We start from the raw sequence: 14,218 nt of genomic DNA on the forward strand, positions 1-14,218 counted from the left end.
GGTTTGTACTCCTTCAGACACGTGGAAGACCTCTTTGCCTATTAGGATAAGTCCATTTATCTCCTGAGGCCATGAGAGGAGAGTTACAGAAAATGCTAGGCCATCCTAGCTGGGGACACAGTAGACACACCTATTACTGAATCAGAGATGAGAAAAGTCCAGAGTAAAGTCTCTGCTGTGACTCAGCAAGATAGAGCCAGGGAGCTTTTGGAGAACATCTAAAAGCTGGTTCTAGTGCTCTCTGAAGTTCACCTGGAAAATGCATTCCATGTGAAAGAATCCAAACCTAAATGGGCCATCTCTTAGGGACTTGACACATTAAAGAGGTTCTTGTTATACCCTGAGGTTCAATTTCATACATTCCTTAGATGTTAGCATATAATCTCATACTCACCTAAAATATCATGATAGTCCAATATCTTCTGAACATTTACTACTTCAGTCAAGTTAGAGTGATCTCTTGTGATCTTCTTTTAATAATTAGGAAGTTTTTCCTTTGTTTGAACTGTAATCTGTCTTCCCAAGACTGCCATGCCCTGAGTTTGTATAAATTAATATGAGTGAATGAACACACACACAATCAAAATGTAAAAGGTGCATACGCTTGACTCAGCAGTCCCTACAGCACTACTAGCAAAAGTATAGAAAATAAAGGTATGTGAGGCTGTCCACCAGGGACATTGTAGCAGCACTCTTCCTGGTTCTGGAACAGTTGGAAGTAAAACTAGGGAGAGCATTTGACAGAGGTTCTGCAGAGGGAATTCCTGAATCAAGTGGGAACTTGGAGATTGATGACCTCAAAAGTCTGGTTTTAAGTCCTCAGTATCCTCAGCTATAGGAAGAGAAGTGAGCAGACTCTTTTGGTCTCCTTTTCTGTCTTCTCTGCCTCTATTATTTCTCTCACCCTCAGCTCAGGAGCTCCAGGTGATAGGGTACTCAAGACTTGAAAAATTTTAGCTTAAGGTAAGAAGTTAGAAGTCTAGAAAGTAGTGTATATATTAAAGCTTTTGTTTCAGAAACTACAGATAAGGCCCATCCTGGCTCCTGGGGAAAAACAGCCGACCTCTTGGAGCACTGGCTAGAGATTACCACTTGGGGACAAGTTGGAGGTATCCAGGCCTTTTGTGTTCCAGGGGAGCAGACGACCACCCCACCTTGGGAACAGCTAACTGTTGCAGCTTCTGAATCTCAAAGCCCTCACCACACCTTGTTTGTCCTCCCCAACACCCCTTATAAAAGATCTGGCAGGGAAAGAGAAGGGAAGATGGTTTGTTAGGGTATGAACCCGCCATTCCGCCTTCTTCTGGGATCGCCGGCCATCTGAATAAAGCGCCCATAAAAGAAGTCCCCTCCTCTGATTAAGCTGTGGGAAGGGGTATCCAATGTGCCTCCCACAACTGCTGTGCTTATAGACTGCTCAGTGAATCCATCCCAAGCACATTTGCTTCTGTAGTCAGGAAACTCACAGAGTCTACCAAAGTAGTACTAACAGGAAAAGCAGCAGGGGTGGTAAGCAGCAGGGATAGCGACAACAGTACTGGGCACATGGCAGCAACCAAGTCTGTAGGCCAAAGACAGAGAAACACAGGAATGTCAGGAGCAGCCAGGAAGGGCCCAAGAGGAAGAGGAGCCAGCGTGATCATGGCAGAACCACCACCATGTCTTCAGTGGGTGTTAAAGTGGCTGGTGGTGGGGGCTTCATGCATGTCCTTGGGGGGTACTTCTAGATGTGATAGAGAGGTATGTACCCAGAATCCCAACAGTATGGGACATTGTTCTGTATCTAAGTGAAACCAGAAAAGACATCGGAGTGGGGGCTGCCTGTTACTACCAAACCCAATAAGCAGAGACAGATTGAATCTTTATAGGGGTTTTATTCAGATGGCCGGCAATCTGAGGAGATGGTGGGTTAATACTCTAACAGATCATACTGCATTTTCTTTCCAGACCAAGGTTTTTATAGCAGGGAATAAACAAGGTGTGGTGAGGGTTTTTGAAATTCAGGGAGGAGTTAATTGAATTTAAAAAAAAACCCAACTCCAACATTCTTGCCCTGGGCAATGTTCTTAAGCTGTGCCCCAAGCAGTGGTCTTTAGCTGTGTCCTGGGCAGTGGTCATCTCACCCTGGAGTACAGTGGCTCAGATAGCATCTTGAATTGCTTGCAGTCCTCCTAAGGAACAAAGGTGGAACTGCTTCTGCTCTCATGGAGTCAGGGCGGGTCATACCTTCAGTTCCTGGAACAAAAAGTTTTACGTGCATTGATACTAAGCTTATTAGCTATTACTTAAACTAAAATTCCCCAATTTTTAAGTCCCCTATGGAAAGAAGGGTGGTGGGTAAAGTGTTTACTGTTGTGATTTTCTCTATTTTATCATCTCTGAGATCAAGTGACCTCTTACAATTGCTGTCAGTCCGGGGGCAGTTGTGATGAAATTGTATTGCCTTAGTGAAACACAGCAGAAAGGGAAACGTGAAAGGGTAAAGCCAGAGCCATTTGCTATTGTGATACTATTTGTGAGCAGGCCTGTGACTTTGTTAATGGTGACTGCCACTTTACTCTTCTGAGCTCGTCCTCAGGACTGAAACTGGAAAGCAAGAACAGAACTAGCCGCTCCCTACAGCCGCAGGCAGAAGATAACTTTGGAATGAACCGCAGCCCCTTGTGAGCACAGGGGCCTCACAGCAACAACTTTTCACCCTTTTTAATCCAATTATAATCCAATAAAAGCTCAAAGCCCCCACCCCACAATGCTGGTGTATCTCTTCACTCCACGCCCCTCTCCTTTCTTGGAGAGTGAATGAAAACTTTATTCACTACACTTCTCTTTGTGAATCTTTCATAGCCTGTATCACCAACCACTTTAACAAAACCTTTAACCAATTTCTTTTACTATGTTTCCCTTTTCATGTATGCACAAGAGTGATATAGAACAAAAATATGACTAAGTCCAAAGAGCCAACCTCTTTCACTATATATAAAATAAAAATTTAAGGGACAAAAACAATGGCTTAACTGCACAGAAAACCAGCAGTTAGCATGTAAGTAAATGACCCTCTTTCCCATACCTACTAGTACAAAGACTCATCCCCTGATATTGTTAAAAAACAAAATTCAGCCTAGTAAATTTGAAGATCTATTTGGCCTTAGAACTGTATTTTTCGGACTATGAGACACACCTAGGTTTTAGAGGAGGAAAATAGGAAAAAAATTTTTGAAGCAAAAAATGTGGTAAAATATTTAATAACATAAATAACATTATATTCCACCAAAGTAAATGTAAACAGAACTCAACAGCAGCATTAACAACCATTATTCCTCCCAAATTTGGGGGTGGGGGAGAAGTGCATCTTATAGTCTGAATAAAAGGTAAGTGATTCATGAATCAGGCCACATCTCATCTAGCAAATAGAAGGGCACCCATAGGGGTTGTACAAGATGGAAGATTTTTATAGGCAGAAAGTGGGTGGGACTAAGAAATTGAGAGTGGATTATGTAAGGACACCTTCCCTTAGAGGAAGACAGGCAGTTCTTATCATGCAGATTACCTCACTGGTCTGAATCAGGTAATTCCAGACTGACTGGTTTAAAATGCCACCTGTGGGAGAGCTGAAACTTCAATTAGATTAATTATTAAATCTAAGGGTGGTATCCTGGGCTTTTAGCACAAGTGACTCCATTTTGTCCTGTGGCTTTTCTTTTTAACCACTTGAAAGGAACCACTGAATCTTTCCCCATTTCAATTTCATCATGAACAAAAGGGTAGACAGCCTTTAACTTGAAATGACAAGTACAGTTTTAGTCATTTGTTCTTAAGATGGGCATTGTGTTGAACAGAGGTTAAACACCATCTTTGGGTTGATCCCAGTGTTTCTTGAAGATTTAAATTTCTCCTTTTTCTGAAAAATTTAAATTATCCCCATTTCCCAATAGTAATAGTTCAACTTTGTATGACACTTTACAGGTTTTCAAGCACTTACATGTACATTTGCCTGTTCAGTTTCAACAGGCTCAAATTAATGACTTGCCCAGTGTCATAAAATTAGTTAATAGCCAAGCTAGGTCTTGAATCCAGGTCAGTCTGGCTATAAGCCCAGTATTCTTTCCACTACAAGAAGCTAAATATCTACTGGAGTGACTCTAATGTTGGTAATAGCAGAAATAGACTGTTAGGGTAACCCACTGTAATTACATAGGTTATTTTGGGTTTTCCTAAGTTCATAGTCCTGAGTATCAAGAGCTTTGTGCTAAAAAGGGAATTGCTATTGTTAGTGGCTCTATTTTCCTCTGGGGGATTTGCCAAGAACTATTCACAAACCAGACTGGGCAGGCACAGTGTGTGTGAGTTGGAGGGGGTGGGGTGCTGGGGGAGGTTGGCGTAAGGTCTCAGACTCTAACTCCTTGGACTCTGAGCCAAGCTGTCCAGTTGCTTCAGCATGAGCCAAGATGAGGAGAGCCAAGTTAGGCAGGAGTCAGGCATTCTATTCAACAAAGCTCAAGATTGGGGAGGTGAAGGAAAGTAGAATTTCAGGGCAGGTTTCTTATCCTGTAAGCTGACGCCTGGGAAAAGTCAAATAAAGGCAGAAAGGCATTGATTCAACCAACTTTGTGTTAGGTTAGTGTTCCACAAGTGAGGGAGCAGAAGAGTGCTCTCCAGAATCCCAAATATCCTTGAACCACATATCTGCTGGTGTACTAGCAAGGCTGCCTGCCTATTTCTATCTATAAAAAATAACTTACCTGTTAACCTACACTGGGTTAGACATGGGAGAAACCCTTTTCATCTATATTTTCTTTTCAGGCATTTCAGAACACTGAGACACACCCAGTCAAATCCTTTTCAGCTATTATATTCACCATCCCCAATCATACAGAACCCCAAACTTTCAGCCTGACCCATTGTTCTGACCCTTTGATACAAAATGCTAGTCCCTCCAGACTTTATTTCAAACAGAGTGGTCACATATTGGGAAGGCATCGAGGGAACCGCGAAATATTGGAAGATAATATGTTTTGATTACCTTTAAATGTAGATACTACTTAGAAGCTGAAAATAGGGAAGAAATAATTGAAGTCAGAAGTCAGAAGTACAGAGACTGTTCTCCCTTAATTTGGCTCCAGCCTCCTTTTAAAAAGTATTTTCCACAGTTGCCAAGATTCTTAAGTCCATTGCTAATCTATTTGCTTCCTCTGCATTGCGTACCCCCTGCTGCCATTCCACCTATCAACACAAGCACAGGAGACCCTGTGAGAGTTTCAGGAAGGGAGGAGTAGCAATACACAAAAATAGGAATGTTTCCATGAATCGAATCTTCTGCCTCTAACTTTTACTGTACTGTACTTTTTCACAAGCCTTTATACTTTCTCCACCTTTCCGGGAACTGAAAAACCCTTGGGGTGGGGCTGGGGAGGGAGAGAAGGAGGAAGAGAGGGAGGAAAGGAGGGAGGGAGGGAGAGGAAGGGAGGAAAAAGGGGGAAGGAGAGGGAGGGAGGATCCGACAGACACGTTATACTCTCCACTTTGACATGTTTACATCACATGCTGTTGACATTTGGTCCAGGAGCAGCTGAGGGAAAAATGATGCAACTTCAGATGTTACGACATCAGGACTGCGGCCAGAGAACTTTCACAGCATACATGGAGGCTGGCCAGACTTCAGCTTTGGCCAGACACTTAGGTTGTTACACGCAGAATTCTCCCTCACCAGTTCTGAAGTTCTCAGGACTCTGACTGACTCTTTCACAGAATGATTGCCATGTTCATTGCACTCTTCTTTTACAGTTCAGCTTTTTGGGGAAAGGAGCAAAGTAATTTGGCAGAGACCAATTGAGCAAAGACCAATTAGAGAATTTTGGTCACAAAATTGAAGTTATCTATAGAATTCTCTTGAATTCTCCAGTTATCACAGAGCAAACACCCTGCTTAATTACATCAGACTTGTTGGGAACCACCCTGCCTGGTATCAGAAGCTATAACCTCCGCCAAGGCTAAGGCTGAGGGAAATGACCTTGGACTCTAAGCCAGCAAGGAAACAAATCTTATCTCCATGGCAGGAGCACTGCTTCTGCTCCTTTTACTTCACCCTGCCTGACCCCCAATGTTTGGTCGGTTAGCCAATGACAGGTAAGATTCCCCAAGGGGGGAACGATCTAAGACAGGCACGATCACATGGGAGGCCCCCAAGAAAGGACTTTGGGGGCCATAGCAAAAGGGGGTGATGGACCCTCGTCGCCCGGCTTTGACATAGCCTGACTCCTCATGTCTGGGAGAAAATCTCCTTATCTCTTGGTTGCCTTAGTTCCCTTGCTCCACCTAAGCCTGAAACAATGACAGGGTGGTGCAGCTCTCTGCTGAAAAGGGCGGGTTCCCCAGGTGATCAGGTCTAAGAAAGAACATGTAAAATCCTGTGAAACCTGCTTTGTTTAGAATGCTCTCAGTTGAATGATAAAGGTCCAGGGAAGAAGTAAGTTTGTTCCTTAAAGTTTTTTACAGCTCTTTGACTCTGACTCAAAATAGGCCCTCAGACTTCCTTGTTATCTATTGTTTGATCCTTACTTCCTAGCAATGAGTAATGATCTTTACCTGAATTCTTATGCAAACGAACCCAATAAAAAAGCCTCTCTGGTGGGGGAATGGGGTGCGCTCCCCACCAGAGGGATTGGCCATTTCATTCCTACTTCCCCACAGGACCTGGTTGTCTCTGTGTAAGTTTTTCTCGTGCGTTGACAAGCCATCCACAGCGTTCCTCGGTCACTGCCGATCGATGATTGTGTCAAGACTTAGTGGGTGCATTTTACAGAAAATTTATTTTGTAATTATACAAACAAAGCCCTTTTGCACAGATGCATTTTTATACCTCTTTTTATGAAAAATGTCAAATACATCGAAAGTATAACAGTATAATGAACATAATACACCTAAACCCTGTAGTTATTTACATTTTGCCATTTTTCTTCATCTACTTGTTTGCTAAAAATTTTTAGGTAAATCAGAAATATTTCACTTCCCTTTAATAGCCTTAGTATTTATCTTAAAAACTTGGACTATTTCCCCACTTTACTATACTACCTTACTTATACATAACAAAATTAACACTAGTTCTGTAACATCACCCTATACCATAATTAAATTTCCCTAATCATCTCCAAATTGCCAAAATTGGAGTTAATCAAGGTCTCATCAAAGTCCTCACCTTGCATGGGATTGCTGTCTCTTAAATTCTCCTAATTTGCTTTTAATCTAGACAAATCCTGACTCTTCATTTTGTTTTTCTTTCATAAATGTGTAGAAAATACTTGACCAGCTGTTCACTCTTCCAGTCTATTTTAACCATTGATTGTACTGTCTTTTAAAATTTTTGGATATAGCCCTGGCTGGTGTGGCTCAGTGGATTGAGTGCTGGCCTACAAACTGGAAGGTGTCCAATTCCTTTCCCAGTCAGGGCACATGCCTGGGCTGTGAGCGGGTCCCGGGTTGGGGGAGTGAGAGAGGCAGCCAATCCATGTATCTATTGCATATCGATATTACCCTCCCTCTTTTCCTCCCTCCCTTCTCCTTTCTCTAAAAATAAATAAATAGCCCTGGATGGTGTGGCTCAGTGGATTGAGTGCCAGCCTGTTAATCAAGGGTCGCTGGTTTGATTCCACTCAGGGAAGATGCCCGGGTTGTGGGCCAGGTCTCCTGTAGGGGGTGTGCAAGAGGCAACTACACATTGATGTTCCTCTCCCTTTCTTTTTCCCTCCTTTCCCCTCTCTAAAAATAAATTTAAAAAGCTTTAAAAAATAATAAAATAAAGTCTTTAAAAACTAAACTAAAATAAAATTATTGAATATAAATAAAATGCTAAATATACTTTCTTCACATGTTCACTTTCAATAAGCTTTAAAGTAAAATACAGAAGAGGAAATCCTATTTATTTTTTCTTAATGTATTTTTTTTACTTTTTACATTTTAATTTTTAATTTAATCTTTATTGTATTTTTTGCATTACCATTTAGACCCCTTCTATCCCCCTCCCCCATGCCATATATTTTTCAAATATTTTATTTATTTATTTTTAGAGAGGACAAGGGAGGGAGAAAAAGAGGGAGAGGAACATCAATGTGTGGTTGCCTCTTTCATGCCCCCTACTGGGGACCTGGCCTGCAACCCAGGGCATGTGACCCAGACTGGGAATCAAACCAGTGACCCTTTTGTTTACAGGTGGGCATTCAATCCACTGAGCCACACCAGCCACGACATGCCATGCCATATATTTTAGTTGGTACTTTTTTTTGTTGCAAATAGAAGAAACCAACCTTGACTATATTAAATCAAATGGGGAATTTAATAGAAATCTATTAGTTATGAGTTGCATTTTCTTACATATAATAGAAAATGCAAAATAAAAAATGGCTTAAGCAAGATACAAGTCTGTAAAAGAAATCTAGAAGAGAGCAGTCAGACCTAGCATAGCAGATTCTTAGCAGTAGCCCAAGCCTTCTCTCCACTGCACATGCAGTTACATGGAATCCATCTCAATGTCAACCCTGGAGTTACCCTTCTATTGCTTCTATCATCAGTATGCTTGGGAGGAGGTATGTGGACTTAGGCACCACTCTTATCAACAACTTATACCTCTCTTCTTTTTTTTTATGGACCTCAGAGCAAAGATTTGAATTAATTATGATTCTTGCTTCATGATCAACTCTCCTTATTGGTCCAGGCATGACAGCTCTTATTTATTTGTAACTAATTTATTTGCAACATCATAAATCCTCAACTACTCCAAACAAAGCTAATATGAACGTCCTTATGAATGCTTTTTAAAGCACATATGCATGCATTTCTGCTGAACAAATACCTAGCACTAGAATTGCTGGGTCATGTGTTATGCATATGTTGAGTTTTAGTAGATACTTTCAGTTTTCCAAAATACTTATTCCAATTTATACTACCACTGGCAGCAAATAAAAATTTCCCTTGCTCTAAATTTTTGACTATAGTTTGTAATTTTTGTCTTTCATTTTAGCCATTCTATTGTTATGTGCTTTGTCTTACTCTTTCACTTAAATGTGGACTTGTGCTCCCATTTCCTTCCACAGTAACATTTGACACCACTGACCACCACTTTATTTTGACTACCACTTTCTTCTTCAAGCTCTATTGCTTTGACTTCCATGACATTACATTATTCTAGAAGGGACACACTTTACCCACTGTTCCAAAGTCCAGTATACCCTGAAAACTGAAAGTTTTTGTATTACTCAGTTGTGGCAAAACCTATCCTAACAGTCACAAGACTATTCATTATCCCACTTAGTGTTATATTCGTGTTAGTCATTAAAGATTTATTAATGTGTACATTTATTATGAGAGACAGCTCATCCCCCTTCTGTAATATAGAGTATAGGCACATGAGCTTTCTAAAATCCAGAAAATTCTGAATTCTGAAATATATCTGACTCAGAGTTTGGAGTAAAATTTTGTGGAATATAGTAGAAAAGGCCCACCCCTTAGAATCAGACAAACCTGAGTGTGTCCCACACTTCAGTCAACCTCTTGAAACTTCAGCTTTGTGGGTTTTCTTTTTAAATCTCATCTCTAAAGCAGAGATTGAAATAGCTAGCTGTTAAGGCTGTGAGCATCTTTATTTATATGACTCACAAATCTAAAACTCAATATATTGAAAACTGAGCTCATCATCCTCTCCTCCCCCTGACCATCTGCTTCTTTGTTCCCTATCTCAGGGCATGGCACCAACTTCCCACCTATTTGCTCAACTCAGAAACCTAAGCATCATCCTCAGTTTATTTCTCATGTTCCAGTCCAGTAGCAAGTCCTGCCAATTCTGTGTCCTGAGGATTTCTCAATTCTACATACTTCTCTCCAGTCGCACTGCCATCTTGCCTATTTTATTGTAACAGCCTCCTAACTCGGATTTCTGTCTCCAGGGCTACCATTTTTTAGTTCACTCTCCACACTACAGCCCAGATGTCAATGCAAATTTGGTTATGTCATTCTCCTGCTTACAGCATTTCACTGGCTTTCTGTTGCCTGAGATTAAGTTCCAATTCTATCTTGACTTCCAAGGCCTTCCAAGGCAGTCTTCTTACCTCTCTAGACTTATGTGGAAAGGGCCTTTGTTTACTTTTCTCATGCACCATATTTTCTCATACCCTCTGGCCTTTGTTCTTCCCCGTCAGCAGTCAGAAGCATGCTTTTTGTCAGTCTTTACCAGGCTAATTCCACTCAAACTTCATATCTTACTTTGGATGGAATTTAATTTAGAAAAACTTATCTGTTTTAGACTGAATTTTGTTCTTCCAAAATTTATATGTTGGAGCCCTTATCCTCAACATAACTGCACTTGGAGATAGGGCCTTTAAGGAAGTATTTGAGGTTTTTGAGGGCACACGGGCAGGGCCCTAATCCAATAAAACTAATGCCCTCATAAGAAGTGGAAGAGATACCAGGGTGCACATTCAGAGAAGGGACTATGTGAGGACATAGCAATAAGACAAGTTAGCCATCTCCAACCCAAGGGAGAGGTCTCAGGAGAAACCAACCCTGCTGACACCTTGGTCTTGGACTTTTAGCTTTCATATAGTAACAAAACAAATTTCTGTTGTTTAAGATATCCAGTCTGTGGTATTTTGTTATGGAAGTCCCAGTGGATTAATGCATAATCTTTCCTCTCTTCTTTTATAGCATGCTATAGTTCTTTCACTACAGTCTTGGTAAGAGAAAACCACAGGCCTGAAATGGTGTCACTCGTACTTTTAGTCCATGACACCAAACTTAGATTCAATACCTGATCTAATAATTGCAATTTCAACCTTTTCCAGAAATATAATCATTTAAAAAAATTTTATCTTCACCTGAGGATATGTTTATTGATTTTAGAGATAGAGGGAGAGGGAGAGAAACATCAATATGAGAGACATCAATCAGTTGCTTCTTGCATGTGTCCCAGTGGGAGATTGAACCCAAAACCTAAGTATGTGCCCTGACCAGGAATTGAACACACAATTTTGATGTATGAGGCAAAACTTGAAGCAACTGAGCCATCTGGCCAGGGCCAACTTTTCTCTTCTTATAAAAACTCCAGTCATACTGGAATAAGACCCACCCATATGATTTCATTTCACTTTAATTACCTCTTTAAAGGCCCTACAGAGGTATCTCCAAATACAGTTACCTTCTGAAGTACTCGGGGTTATGGCCTTCCACACCTGAATTTTAGAGGGCACAATTTAGCCTATAACAGGGAGGTAGGCTCCTACATCCCCTGGCACTGCACCAGGGACAGGACCTGGAGAAAGAACATATATTGCTGAGCAGATGTGGCAAGACTATCTGAGTGAGGTGGAAGTGTTAATGGGGCCCAGCAAAAATGGACTCAACTGAAAGTAGGAAGTTCTCAAAAACACCCAGAAGCATCTGAGGGAAACTTTGCAGAGAGACTTATTTGAAGAGTCCTTGTCTGCTGAGAAGGAGCTGCTGTGATGTACTGCATTGGCATATCAGTTGCAGCTCCTGGGTTTCCTATTTCTGTTCATGACTCCACCATTCTTCCACCTTTGACCCATCCTTTTCTTCACTTCCAAAATCCCAAATATTACCAACTGTAAATATTCTACCTATATAATTTTTCTTTAAAAAACTTTAAAAAAATGTTTTATTTATTATGTGATTACAGTTGTCCCAATTTTTCCCCTTTATTCCACTGTGCCCTGCAACCCCCCTCCCACCAGCATTCCCCCCTACCCTCCTTAGTTCATGTCCATGGGTCATATATTTAAGTTCTTTGGCTTCTCCATTTCCTATATTATTCTTAATCTCACCTCGTCTATTTTGTACCTACCATTTGTGCTTCTTATTCCTTGTATTTTTTCCCCCATTCTTCCCTCATCCCTGCCCCACTGATAACCCACCATGTGATCTCCATTTCTGTGGTTCTGTTCCTGTTCTGTTTCCTTAGTTTTTGTTTTGTTCTTTTTAGGGTCAGTTGTGAGTTAATCGTCATTTCACTCTTCATAATTTTGATCATCTTCTTTTTCTTAGATAAGTTCCTTTAACAGTTCATATAATAAGGGCTTGGTGATGATGAACTCCTTGAACTTGACCTTGTCTGGGAAGCACTTTATCTGCCCTTCCATTCTAAATGATAGCTTTGCTGGGTAGAGTATTCTTGGATGTAGATCCTTGTCTTTCATGACTTTGAATGCTTCTTTCCAGCCCCTTCTTGCCTGCAAGATTTCTTTTGAGAAATCAGCTGATAGTCTTATGGGAACTCCTTTGCAGGTAATTGTCTCCTTTTCCCTTGCTGCTTTTAAGATTCTCTCCTTCTCTTTAACCTTGGGTAGTGTAATTATGATGTGCTTGGTGTGTGCTTCCTTGGATACAATTTCTTTGGGACTCTCTGAGCCTCCTGGACTTCATGGAAGTCTATTTTCTTTACCAGATTGGGGAAGTTCTCCTTCATTACTTTTTCAAGTAAGTTTTCCTTTCTTGCTCTTCCTCTTTTCCTTGTGGTACCCTTAAGATTTGGATGTTGGAATATTTAAAGTTGTCCTGGAGGTTCCTAAGCCTCTCATCATTTTTTTTATTCTTATTTCTTCATTGTGTTCTGGTTGAATGTTTATTTCTTCTTTTTTCTCCAAATCGTTGATTTGAGTCCTGGTTTCCTTCCCTTTACTGTTGGTTCCCTGTACATTTCTCATCATTTCACTTTGCATAGCTTCACTTTTTCCATCATTTTGTGATTTCTGTGAGCATCCTGATTACCAGTGTTTTGAACTGTGCGTCTAACATGTTGGTTATCTCTTTATTGCTTAGTTCTGTTTTTGGAGCTTTGATCTTTTCTCTCATTTAGCCATGTTTTTTTGTCTTGGCACACCTGTTACATAGTAAGGGGTGGAGCCTTAGGTATTTACCAGAGTGGGGTAACCTGCATTATGGTGCTGTATGTAGGGGAGGGGCCCGAGAGGGAAGACTGCTGCTTGGTCAGCTCTTGACCAGCTTTCAGTCACTTCCCCCACTACCCACAAGCAAATTGGGCCCTTGTGGTGCTGATTCCCAGGTAGGTGGGTTGTCCACATTCCAGAACCCTGTGGGTCACTCCAGTGAACTCTCTTGTAAAGCTGGGAGTTTCTCTCACCACTGCAACCCCCACAGGTTTTCACAGCCATAGGTTTTGAGGCTTTATTTCCCCATCCTAGGACCTTGGGTTGTTTGTTCTGTCTTGCTCCCTAGTTGTTCCTCCAGGTTTATCCACATGCAAATGTGGGACCTCCTGGTCCACCAGCTGCCGCATTTCCTGCCTGGTCCTCTAGCCGCTGCATGTCCTCTCCACCCCAGCTGCCTATCTCCGCCCCTCCTACTGGTCTGAAAGAATGTTTCTTTTTTAACTCCTTGGTTGTCTGACTTCCATACAGTTAAGTCAACTCCATGCATCTTGATCTAGGGTGCTACTTCCTTCTGAAGGATCATCCTTCTGTAAACCTTGCTTTTCCTCCTTAGGCTGACAGAGGATAGTGGAGCAGCCAATACACAAAACTACTGTTTGTGCATGGCCAAGGACAGTGGTAATTTTATAGCATCCTGGGCATTTCTCATCCATGAAATAGGAACTGGGTCTCTGCACCAGGTGCTTCTTGTGTGCCTCTTTTTATCTTTTGGAGAGCAATAAAGGAAGTCTGTAGTGAGAGACTTGTTGTTGTGGGGGAGTTGTCACCACTGGAAAGGCCATTATTTGCATCTTTTAACTCAGAGTAGATTCCTTCCAAATGGTAAAACCCTCAGGTTCCACAAAGTGTTTATCTGTCTTGACTGCCATAGCTATGGTTTCCATGATTTGACTGCCCTGGTTTTCATCCTAACCCCTTCTCTCCTCCCCTACTCAAGTTCTCTTTTTTAAAAATTTATTTTATTTTATTTTTTTTTTTGCTGTTCAGGTACTGTTGTTTTCATTTTCCCCCACCACCACTCGCCCCCAACCACAGCCACCCCCCCACCCCCACTCAGTTTCTAAGAGGTGCTGTGCCCTAGGGCTCTGGGCTGAGGCTCCATGCACATTTCTTTTCCCAGGCACTCTCATTAGGCTGACTTTAAATACCACCAATATGCTAGTGGCATATAGATTTGTAACCCAGCATTTCCTTCCCCTATGAACACCAGAAAGCTTATTTGCCTACTTGGGGAATTAGATTTAAAAAATTATTAACAGGTCTAATTC

The sequence above is a fragment of the Phyllostomus discolor genome, chromosome 5 (assembly GCF_004126475.2).
Source record: "Phyllostomus discolor isolate MPI-MPIP mPhyDis1 chromosome 5, mPhyDis1.pri.v3, whole genome shotgun sequence".
Taxonomy (NCBI): Eukaryota; Metazoa; Chordata; class Mammalia; order Chiroptera; family Phyllostomidae; genus Phyllostomus; species Phyllostomus discolor.